Here is a 12,547-nt window from a genome sequence, read left to right as displayed (position 1 = left end):
TGCCAAGACAACCTCTCTTCAAGCTTTTCATTTCGCTCCCATTGTGTGCTGAACCCCCATCAAGGCTTCTCCCAGAGCAACCGGTCACTTATTTTTCGAGTGGGATTTGATTTGATGGAGCAAAGAATTCCAAGTGCCTGATTTTCTTAGCAAGTCACTCCAGCAGGTCTCTCTTGCTCTGACTCCAGGCCTGGAGGAAGCTAATCCCACTGGCACCCGGATTCCAGCACAGGAGGCAGAATATCTGATTGTAAGCTGCAGGTCTGTGGTGGATTCCTGCTTTCCCAGCCAAGGCACATCCGTAGGGCGATGCCCAGCACTCCCCTCTGCAGGCTGGGCCGCAGCATTTCAGCTGGGATATCGATTCTTTATGGGGTGATGCTGTATTTTAGGCTATCAGAATTATTCCTCTTTCTGTATTCCCCACAGATGTCTCATTGCAAGGTACCTTTTCTCAAACTGAAATGATTTTGGTGGCGTGGCAGGAGCTCAGATTATCTGCACATATCGGCTGCCCTGTGGGATGGGGAGCAGGACGTGGGGTTTAGTTAAGTGTCATCACTGCTTCTTACCATGAGACCTTTTTGAATTCTATCTCTGTCTAGGCTGCTCTTCACGGGGGCAAGACTCAATTGACAGACTCAGTTCAGATTTGTGCAAATACAGACTGCTTGTCATATTAAAATCCTTTTTCATTTCTTGTAACCTCCATGTATTTTATGTCCTTTTTTTGCTCCTACTTCTCGCTCCTTTGTCAACAGACCTCCCTTTTCCCAGGCACTGCTCTTTCAGCTTTATTAAATAGTGGTTGTAGAGGAAGCTCCACCAAAGTGATCTTTAATTAAGTATAACAGCGGAGACGACTCTGCTTCTACTACTAAAAAAAAAATGAACGAATCTTGCTCCAAAGGTTTCTTTGCTCGTTTAGTGCAGATGAAAATTCAGCACCTCGAGGAACACAAGTCAGGTTTGTGACAAGCCAGCAGTAGCCAGGGCTGTGGCAAAGCAGCAGATAGTGGGGGCATCCAGGAGCTGGAATTTCAGACTCTTCACAGAGCAGCAGCTGAAAGATGAGCAAGGCAGGAGTTCATCATCCTGCCTGAGATGAGAGTTCATGCAGTGACAGGCTCATATGATCGCTGGTGCTCTGAACAGTTTGTTTTTCACAAAAAAAGAGAGAAAAACAATTTCCCCATGAAGGATTTATTTTTTTTTTTCAAACATTTCCAAAGTTTCAATTATTATTTTTTTTTTTTTTAGCTGTTGCATCCCTTCTCTTCAGCAGAGGCGTACAGAGGTCTGGATCCCTGCTCCATCTGTCTCCTGGAAGTCCTTTCCATGTTCTGAAAAGCTGATTGCAGCTGAGGGACTGTCTTGCCAGTTTGCAAGCTTAATGTGGCTTGCCTGTTATATTTACAAATGGGGAATCTGTTGGTATTAATGAATATTTATTGCTCATTTTTTTCTGTTCAACTGATGTATTGTTTTTGCACGTTGGCTCCACATCTCACGGTTATCTGTGCATTAGAGGGAGGGTTGAGGAAAACCCACCAAAGTTTACTGACTAAAGAAAATGCAGATGATACTGTGGATTGCAAGGTACCAGTTCCCCTTTGGAGAATATGGAGGACAAAACCTGCGCTGTGGAGAACTCAATTCTCTTTCTTTTTTTTAATGTAGAGATACAGCAAAAGAAGGATTGTTAAGTTCTTAATAAGAATATTATAACCTTTTAGTGAATTGATTTAAAGAAGAGAACATAACTAACTTGCCTTTCTTTTGACAGACAATAACAAACACTTTGTTATGTTATTTTAGGAGTAAATATTTTTTTTTTAAAAAATAGAGTAGCTGTCTAAATTATAGAATCTAAAGGTTTGGTGCTGGGGAGGGTACAGAGAGAACCGAGGCTCTCTCTGAAATAAAGAGATGGTGTAAGAAAAACCTATGTTTAGTGCCATGGTCTCTGATCACAAGAGAGAAGGTTTGGAGCTTTGTATTTTGTATTCTTTTGGTAACCAACTCCCAAGGAAAAATTTACCAGCCTCAGACCTTTTCTGAGTGCTTTCCAAAGCTACTGCTTTAATTTTTTAATATTTGTAATATATTTTGAGGAACAGTTTACCAGGATGACAGTGAGAGAAACATCCTTCAGCCCAGGAATTCGCTCTATTTGGCAACTCTCTGGGCAAGTAGAAAACACAGGGTCACCTGAAATACTTCCTGAAATATTCTAAAGATAAATAATTACTAGGTTTGTAAGAGTTTCCTTTAATTACGGAACGGGACTTCTAATTAATCCTTGTCATGTTGCAAGACTTGCTCAGATAAGTTTCTGTAGGATGTTAGCTAGTTTTGAACTTTGATGGGCAGCAGTGCTGATGTGTCCTGCCACACTCCTTATGCACCCTTGAAAGGTTATTTTTCATTGTAATTCCAGCCAGAAGGGGAAAATGATGCTATTACGCCTCAGATATCAGAGGAGTCAAAGAGCTCTTATCCTCTTTTCTTATCCAGGCACTGGAAATTCGTGGCTTGCATTTCTGGGAGCTCTGCAACTCGTTTCTGTGGTCACAGAAATAGGATCAAATTGAAGGAAAGATGAGGAAGAGTGTTAATAACTGGATGTTACCTGGTTTTCCCACCCTTTTCCTTTGTTTTATAGCCAGATATGCAAGAAAGAAATAAATATTAATCATCCTTTTGAAAGGAATGAAGATAATCCTGTACTTGTAGCCTCAATATTTATTGTCCACAGAATAAATGTGCTCTTAAAACAAACAAACAAACAAACAAACAACAACTCTCTTCATATTTTGCTCTTTTTTTTTTTACAGGGCTGGCATTCTTTCAGACAAAGCGTGAGTGCAGAGATGAATTCATGTGGTCGGCACAAGAAAGTGGTTTATCTATTTTTGCCTGCTAAAGCCCTCACGAAGCTTTAACTGTCTTTACGAAATCTGAAGGAGAACAGAGGATTTGGGCGTTACTGCTTGATGTTTTTCTGCAATCAATACATTTTCGAGGCACTTTGCAGCACTGATATTTTGTTAAGCAAACACATCTGTTTCCAGGTACGGCTCTCTCAGCTTGGCCAGGGTGTCTCAGCATTTATTTCAGCCATCAGCTCCCACACCCGTTCCTGTATTTACCCAATTTAGGAGATTCTTTTCCTTTGGTGGCTCTTTATGTTTTTGTGCCTTAAATTGCAAAGAGCAGTAAATCAGGAATATACACCACTCCTGATTCCTAAGTAAACACGCACACTGACTTTAACTAATTTTTTTTCTTCAGAAAAATGAACATGTTAAGTAGCAGGGTTAGGATCAGATCATACCAACACATGCCAGGTAATTTTTGGCCCTAATGGCAAGATTCTGTCAATGCTAAAGTCTGTGTGCAGTTTAATTACTGGGTAAGTGGACATTATATTTGCATAATGGCGTTAAATTACAATTAATTACATTACATTACAAACCTTTGGGTTTTTTTTCATTACTCTCCATGAAGGTAGGCATTCATTTTTGGAAACCATGCAGTGGGAACTTCTGGCATCCTAAATTCCATCTAGAATTTATATTTTTAATATCATTCCTCGGGTTAGAAGCTGCCACGAGAAAAGAAGAGGAGTGCTACCAGTGCCTGAGGGTCCTTACACTGGCAAGGAATTGATATTGTAAGATATACCAGATTATCTGAGCAGGTAAATTACTTCTTGTACAAAGAGAAAGCCCAAAAAAGGCTGTGTTTTTCACCTAATGTAGAATTCCTTCCTTCCTACCCCCAGATCAGTGGCTCTGAACACGAGGGGTTTGGGGATGTCAGGGGGCTGTGACCCACATCATGCAGTTAGATCTGATCCAACTGCTGAGCTAAAATGCCACGGAGAAGGGCAGTAAAAATCAGATTTTACACAGTAGAGAAAACCAAAGGCTTCCTGGCTCACTTTTAATGATGTGCTCGATCCCTAAAGTGCTCAGAATAACATGGAAACTTCTTCCTTCTCCAGGAAAGTGTGAGAAAGGAGAGGCTGAAAGTGTCTACAGCTCTATTGGCTGTCAGTTGGAAAGATCAGTCCTCAGGGATCACAAACAGGTGTTTTCTCCTGGAATTTGGGCTTTCCTCTAGGCAGACTTCCAGGGCAGGAGATGCCCAGGGGTGTGAGATGTCAGCGTGCATCTTGCAGGAGTGAGTCAGGACCGGTGGGGAAACGGCTTCTTCCTGAGTGACAGATGTGGATGTGGAGTGAGGAACACTCCAGGGCATCAGAAACGCTGCTGAGTGCCTGTACTTTGGCACTCACATCCTATCTCACTCTTTTTTACCTTTCCTTATGCTACTTAACTGCATATTAACTTGTGGTTCGGCTCGCCAGGTTTTGACTTCCAGCTGTTCAATCCTCTGGTTTTTAATCAGCCAGCTGGGAATACTTCTTGACTTGGAGCCCAGCCTTGTCTTTAAAGCTGTGAAAGCAGTGGGGTCAGATATGTGCTGGTCTTCTGACCATCATCTTCTGACTTTGGCCTTGCTTGGTCCTGGCTGCCTCATGGGGCTGTTCAAAATCCTGGTGTTGGGTACCCCTTCGTGATATTTGGGACAAGGGGGATCGAGTGCTAGCAGGTCAAGTGAGCTGTTTTTCTAGTAGGTGGAAAAATATATTTCACAAAACCAAAACCAAAATCCTTTTCTTTTTCTAACAGTTGCATGGCAGTGCTGGTCTTTCTTTAATCCTCATTTTTAACTTGTTTTGTTTGGGTTTTTCCCGGATTTTTTCCCCCTTTTTTTCCTCCAGAAAAGAGTTAGAGGCTTTACTATTTCACTAGCTTTCTCTGAATATCTTTGCAAAACAGGCAGAATTTTTTTTCTCTAGTAATTCAGCTCCAAGGTCTGACAGCTTTCTGTATTTTCATGAGTTTTCCAATAAAGACTGCCTGCTAATGATGTTTTAAACATTTGACACTGGGTTTATGTCATGAGGATTTTCCCCGTGGCGAAGCATAAGGCATTTCTTTATCTGCTTTTTTTTTTTTTTTTTGTGGGAGGTAAAAGTTTTGACAAAGTTGTGGGAGATTCCTCATTGACACAGGTTATAAAATCAGGAGGGAAGAGATAAAGCTGCACACACTTTCCCAGCTTTCCAGGCAGGATGTCCACTTACTCTCATCAGAGAGCTGAATTTGGGAGTAACCAGAGCATTTGCCTAAGGATATTCCACCCATGGTGAAGCGCCCAAGGAGGTTGTGGCCTGCAGATGTCTCAAAGGTACCACCACTGCTTACCTCTCTGATTGCTTTTGTATTTGTCTCATTATTTATCCCTTCTTTGGGTAATAATTTAAAACAGAAGTGACTTTCTTTGCTGTAACAGTCAGTCTGATGTGTTATGGATAGAAATTTTAAAATACGTCCTAACTGAGGTACTGACAAGAAAATTTTCTGCATGTCAGGCATCCTCAGTATCAACCTTGCCTTTTCTCCATGTTGAAAAAATCAACAACAGAAACAGCTTGTAAATGTCTGTATTATCAAAACTGGGCAGCTGCTGTCTATTTTGCTGGATTTCTACCCAACCTTGCTGGGGGGCTAAGTGAGTGGCACATTATATTGGTGATTTACTCCTTCTTTAAGATAGTGCAGACTTTGCTTTTGCTGAAAATCCCTGGTTTATTCACTTTGTTCTCCAAGATGTAACCCAAAACTGGTTACTTCTCTCGACATTCTTTTTGTTTAATTATGTTCATTTGAGATTCCACGGGTTTTGGCGGCAGCAGTGCTGCTATCAGAAAGAAATAAAGCAATTCCTCATGTGTGTATTTTCTCATTCCACTGGATGAAATGTCTTTGGGTGATCTGACTTGAACTGATTGCTCTCTCTTTGGGGAAAAGCAGGGGTGTTACCCTGAGGCCACCTTCTCTTCTTGAAACCTTAATTTCTGCGCAGTATAGTTTGTCTAAATAGGAAAAAAACCTCTTACATTAGCAGCAGGAAATGTGAGTCAGCTTGATTACCACCTGAGGTTAGATGTGGATGTGTAAAATGTACCTAAATGGAATGTATAATATATACAGTCTTTTTATGTGTCACCTGCCAGAATGTCAGCGTGCCTGTGTGGTCAGTCCATTAGCCTTAAAAGGGACAATTTTTTCCCTGGGCACCATGCTCTAAAATAACTGATTGGGGTCATTAGTTTGTTTAATTTCATTGCTGCTGGTTTAGCTTACAAAAACGTGGATGGACTTCCTTTTCTTTTTAGCCATGTGCTTCGAGCAATTCTGTTTTCCTTTAAGCTAAAAACATTTCTGTATAAAATGTCACATCTAGAACACCACATCTTTTATTAACCTCCAAGGAAGCCTGAACTTTTGTGCTAGAAACGGACAGGGTCACCAGAACAATTTGTTCTTCGTCTACCCTGTTACACATCGACTCTGAGAATTCCCAAAGATCCTCTGGGCTGCTGCAAGCCAGCAACCCGTTCCCAAAACGACCAAGGCAGTGCAGTGCAGTCACGTTGCTTTTCACTGGCTGTGGTCAGTTATTTCCCCAGATTCCATCCCAGTGATTATCCCATTATGGGGTTTGTTTTTTGGTTGTTTTTGTTTGTTTGTTTGTTTGTTTGTTTTAGTGGCCCACTATTTGATAAGTATTTCTCCATTAATTTTCACCTATTTCCATCAAGGTGAGGCTGACTGGTCTGTGGGGTTTTTTTATTCCTCTAGCTCCTGTGGCTGGGCTTTTTTAATTTTTTTTTTTCCCTCTCCATTTTGATAGAATGAAGGAGCAGTGAAAGGACTAAAAATTGATTTGTCCTGAAACAAGGCTGGGATTTCTTTCCAACGGAGCTTGACAGTGGGAGAATACATTCTCCTCATTAACATCACCTGGAGACCCAGTAAAGACGTGATGCTGCAGCATAAGCAGCGGAGCACTGTGGATTTTGTAACTCATCATCAGGAGTTTACTGCAGAAGAACATTTGTAGTCTTTTCAATTGGTGCCTATTATGTCATATCATATTTTAGGGCACTTCAGGGCACTCTGCAATTACTTCCAAGGCTCCAAACTGAAAACCTCCCTATTCTTTCATGAGTTTGTCCTTCTATGGCAGTATTAACTTTCCCTGCCCAAAGCTTGGTGCAGCACAGGGGAAAGTCTCGGAGAGCGACGTCTAAAATACTCCCTGAGACTTCAGGTGTCACAGGGGTGTCCCCTTGCAGAATAAAAAAGCCTTTGCCTTGGTTGTCATGGCTGTAAATTCAGTGGAGACTTGTGGTTGTGCTTGACACCAGCTCAGGCAAGATCCTCTGAAGGCCATCCACTCTATTTTCAGTGCAAATTAATAAAGAATTCTCCTGTATATTGTATGCACAGACTCCAGAGGAGAAGCACAGGCAGGAGTGCTGGTTCAGGACTTCTGATACTTCTGGCACTGATTTTGCTGATTTGGTTGTTTGGTTTATTTTTGTTTGGTTTTTTTTTTTTTTGATAAATCATCTTTTCAGTTCTTATTAGAAAACCAAAAAAGCCTGGCTTTGCACCAGGCTCTTTCACTGCTAAGCCAATAAAGAGCAAGATTTTATTCAATTCAGAGGTATTCAAATACTTTTGCCAGGTACTTATTGTTTGTGTTCTACAGATATTCATATACTACTGGGACTTGGCTGAAAAGTAATAATAGATATTCCTGCTCCCCTCTACTTCTTCCTGGTATTAAGGAAGAGAAGCTTTGTAGGTATGTATGATTCATGTATCTCTCTTTGTCTAGTGTTTTTCCCACTTCATATTAGGCTTGAGAAGCATTTACTTAACAAGATCAACTCAAATTGGTATGTAAGGCTTGAATAGATATATATATATATATGTACACACTATTTCAGTGATGATGAAAGCCCCTGCTAAAGTTGATTTTAAAATGCATGATGATAACCTTGGAAGTTAAATTTAAAACAGCTGCTGCAAAAACGATTCCTGTTACTTTGTAATGTTGTCTTCAGGTCTAGTCCTTAATGGGTTTCTCTGAATGGATCAGGGTCTTTTTGTCCCCTTAATGCCACTGGAAACATATACTGCTGAATTTGATGCAAATCCACAAGAACTAAGAAGAAGATAATAAGAGCCTTGCCTTGTGTAATCCCCTGCCACACACAGCAGTGTGTATATCCACCTGAAGCTAATGCTCTCCTCCTCGGTTAGCAGCCTGATCTCTCAGTTAGGTATTTAAACACAGGAACCAAAGAATCAGCCATGCTTGTAATTCACCTTCTTCGATGCTTAAGGACCAGCAGAGACGGGATTATCATTATTGCAGGCAGAGCACTGGTTCTGCTGTGTTAAAGCTGGGAACTGTTTTGTGTTGAAGGTTGACTGTCTCCTGCATGCTTTAAAACACGTGTCCTTACACAGATTACCTCACAAATGACTGTGTCCCATAGCTATGCTGAGAGTCATCAGAAACAGGCCTTTTTTTTTCTTGCTTTATTTCAGCCTGGTTGAAAAGAATACTGAGGGAGTTGTTTCTATCACAGAAAGAACATCATATCATTTTTTCTCACTGGAAGTCTCCAGTGCTTCAGCTCTGTTTGGCCTTATTTCTGCCTGCAAAACTGTGCTGTTAGCAGAGCTGGCATGAGGTGGATGTTTGTTTTTCCTGGCAGGGTGTACATATCAAAAAGGTTTTGCTGCAGAGAAGGCCCAAGAGATCTCCTGCTGATCCAAACTAGGTTGGATATTGTACATATTTTCCTTGGTGAGTGAAACTCTCCTCTTCTCTGCCTAAGCAGAGGTGGCATAAGGAGCTTTTGGGACAGTTTCTCTCTTGCTGGGACACGGTGTTCAGCAGTCTTCTTCCTTTTGTTATGTCAGAAATTCCAGAGAAATGATTCCTAAGCATAATTGAGTCCCAAATAGCTGTCAGAAAATATTGTAAGAGTCATCATGGGCATGTGAGAATTGCTCCCAGAACACACCATGCACTCCTGTTCTAAGCAGAACACATTTCCTTTTCACGTGTCAGGGGTGTCTGTGGCTTTTCCCCATAATGCCATTACCACCCTTCTGTGCCAACAGACTCCTGATTTCGTTCCCATCATGTTTGTCATCCGTAGATTACTCTGTGTGTGGTCACTAGATAAATGCTTCACCTCCCCTGCTGCCCTCAGGGAATAGAAGTTTCACCCTCAAATCTGACTATTGGGTGAACTAGCTGTGCTTTGGGAAAAGTATTTTCAGACCTCTTTGGTGTTACTTAAAAAGGACCACACGTGCCTCCTGCATTTCTAATGATGCTGATGAGTTCACTTTCTTTGGGGATTTATTAGGAAGCGTAATGGAAACACAACTGAGGATGGAAAAACGGATGAGAAGTTCTGACTGCCCCAGCACTGTGCACGACACAGCTCAGAGCCTGCTGGGTTTGCTGCTGTGGAAGAAAGCAAAAGCAAATAACATATGGAGGCAATTTTTACCCATTTGTACGAGCCCCTGACAGTCAGATCTGATTTCTCCTAGCAAAGACAAGAAAGAATGCCTCTTGCAACTATCCTGCCTTCGTCTGTAATTGAATTATAATCACCCCCATTGCTCTTGTAGAGGAAAGCAGATGGTAAAATATTACTTCAGAGCGTTTTGGGGAACACAGGATTTTTCTTAAAGGTTATTAGTGCTTCTACTGAAGCATTCTAGAGGTGACTGTAAGAATATGCTTGGGATTTCTGATGCTAATGCAGAAATAACAGGGAAAGGAGGTTATTATTGCATTTGTATTGCAAACTGGTAAAAGAGGTTAAATCCATTCAAGCTATCACTGAATCAGATGTTCTCTGGTTCACCTTTTCAGGGCAGTGTAGGTCAAAAGGGAGTGTTGATAGCTGAATTAAACCTTGTCACAATAACAAAATAGGCTCATTTGTGGGAGATTTGATAAGAAGTTAATGGTGGATTTGCTACTTCTTGCATATAAAAGGAATATAGCGCTAATTTATAGATTTTTTTTTTTTTAAAAAGTTTTTCCTGTTTTTTTTTTACTAATGGATAAACGTGTGCTGAATAGAAATCTTAACACCGCTGCTGGTGCTGGTTAGAGGAATATATTCAAAATAACAACAGAGCTTGCCAAAGAGCAACTTGAGGGGTGATTTTCCATTTTTGTGCAGCTAATTAAGCACAGAAATGAAGCGATGGTGCCGGGCTTTTCCACGTGGCTGACAAGCACATAGAAAATTTCAGCTGCTGAAACTGGAAATAAAGACAGATTCAATAGTTAGCAAAATGTGTTGGGCATAGGGAGATGTTTGGTTGGGGTTTTTTAGCTGTCAGGTGTTGCATATTTTGATTTCGCTGGAATATTGGTAAATTCCTTTGAGCTGGTGAAAAAAAACAGAATTTGGTGGAGAGAGAAACTGAAGTGGTACAAAAGCAGTATTTGGCAGAGAGCTGCTGAAAAGGGTTACAGTGATGTTTTGGAAGTGTAAGAACAGTCTGAAGAGGCATGAAATCCCTTGATGGGGTCACTTGTTAACAAAGCTCTTACGAATGACTAATAAAGGGAAGGGGTGAAAAGAAAACTCCTGTTCTCACTCCTCATTCGTAGAGTTTAGATTTAATCCTGTCATTGACTGAGATTTCCACAAACTTAACATTAAAATATAGTAAGCCTTTAATCTTTTTACTTACTTTTTAATCAGAACAGCAAAAATCTGATTTTCTTGCAGTTTTACCGTGTGTAAATTGGAGCACTTGAAGAGATATGGAATCTGGCATCACATACTCGTATGGAACTTGGTTTGTCTTGATTTGATAGCGTGTTCCCAAACTGGACAAGTAGAACTGTGGGGAGCCCAAAGCCTGGCGGTTATGAGATGTGGAAGTGTGAAGTGGAGACCAAAGAAGAAGTCTGTGAAACTTCCAAGACTTACACATTCACTACCTTCAAGTGACCATCCAAGCTTCGTATGGTTGTAATCCGTCCCCTTGAAATGTAGCCCCCCTCCTTTTGTCAATTTTATGAGGGGTCCCCTATGTTTCGAACCCTATGCAAACCCCTTTTCTACCTGTTGCCACACCACGGTGTAATATCTTTATTAACATTTATATTTATCCTATTTATTACACGTTACATTTATTCCATATTTATTAACACAGTTATGTCCCTTATATGGTCGTTTCCATGTATGGTTAGCCCCACCCCTATTTTGCTTACATGTCCCTGATTGGTAGGCTCCTCCCAAGCTCCGCCCACGTTGCCCCGCCCACTTTGCCTCAGAGCCCTATAAAAGCTGGTGCTACCCCATAAAAAATGGCCATTTTGCTTCACCGCAACTCCATGGCGGGGCCCATTCTTCCCCTGGGCCGCAACAAATGGCGCCCAACATGGAAGCGGGCTCGAGGTCTCTCATAGTGAGGGAACTCGCCCGCGCCCAATGTGGGGTGGAGCTCGAGGTCCCTCATACTGAGGGAACTCGCCCGCCTCACTCGGGTTTCTCGCTGTTCACTCTGGGGGTGTTCAGCACCAGCGACTCCCGGGATCGCTCTGAGGAAGAGGATCCTCAGGATTGGCACGCCCAAAGGTGAGCGGTCACCAAGTGACTTTCATTGCTTAAATCCCCCTGCCTACCCCGAAATTTAAAACAAAACTGGGAGCCTCGGTGTCCACAACAGAGAAGGACGCTTATCGTCAAATTAAAACTTTTATTCTCTCGCAAGGACGTCCAATAGATAAAGATTCTCTGCACTCCCTAGCAAAGTGGATTCAAAAGAATAAAGAGAGGTTTCCCAAAGTGGTAACTTGTAAAGAATGGGATCAAATTGATTTTTTATTGTATCAAGCAATTGGAAGAGGAGATAATTTAGCATCAAAGTCTCAATTAGCATAGAGACTAGTTCTAGCGCTTTTGCAACAGCGAGAGAAACAAAAAGAAACACCTAAAGTGCAAGGAGAGAACATAACGTCAAAAATCTCCCAGTCCGAGCCATAAATTAACGGCAAAGATGGCGTCGGGAGTCGTGAGGGGAGCACAAGGCGGGAAAACCCTCGACACACAAAATGGCCGCCATGGGGTCCCTCACGAGAAACGTTCACAAGATGGCTGCCTCCTCTGGGGCGGGAAAACGTCCGGACTACCAAAACCGCCAAATACCAAAATTATAGTTTAATATAAGTCCACACAGCTCGGGTGATCGCTTGAAGGTGGTGAATGTCTAAGTCTTGGAAGCTTCACGGACTTTTTCTTTGGTCTCCGCTTTGCGCTTCCACATCTCATAACCGTCGGGCTTTGGGCTCCCCTCATAGCACTGTCCAGGTTTCAGAATGGTATTTCACATAACTCCCTGGCTTTTCAAAAAAGAGTTAAAGAACTTTCTCTGTTGTTGGTGGGAAGATAGAGGTGACTGTCTTTTTTCGTCCCTTCTCAGTAAATTAATGAAATAATTAATAGAAAACACTGACTATAACTTATATATATATAACCAAGACTAATAACTATATATATAACCAATGCTAATTACTATAACTATATATATATATATAAAATCAAGTTCTGGTTAATAAATTC

The 12,547-nt window shown here is 41.5% G+C and overlaps 1 long non-coding RNA gene across 1 annotated transcript; it reads left to right on the top strand.

The window, feature by feature from the left end:
- Positions 1 to 5,048: 5,048 nt before the first annotated feature.
- On the top strand, positions 5,049 to 10,797 carry LOC114060288. The gene is made up of 3 exons (XR_003571862.1): positions 5,049 to 5,262; positions 7,636 to 7,731; positions 10,709 to 10,797. It is a non-coding gene; the product is annotated as an uncharacterized LOC114060288 (long non-coding RNA).
- Positions 10,798 to 12,547: the final 1,750 nt, after the last annotated feature.

The sequence above is a fragment of the Empidonax traillii genome, unplaced genomic scaffold, assembly GCF_003031625.1.
Source record: "Empidonax traillii isolate 1590-97213 ecotype Southwest subspecies unplaced genomic scaffold, ASM303162v1 scaffold269:size870118, whole genome shotgun sequence".
Lineage (NCBI taxonomy): Eukaryota > Metazoa > Chordata > Aves > Passeriformes > Tyrannidae > Empidonax > Empidonax traillii.
The sequence above is the reverse complement of the archived record's forward strand: the minus strand, read 5'-3'. Positions and strand labels throughout refer to the sequence as shown.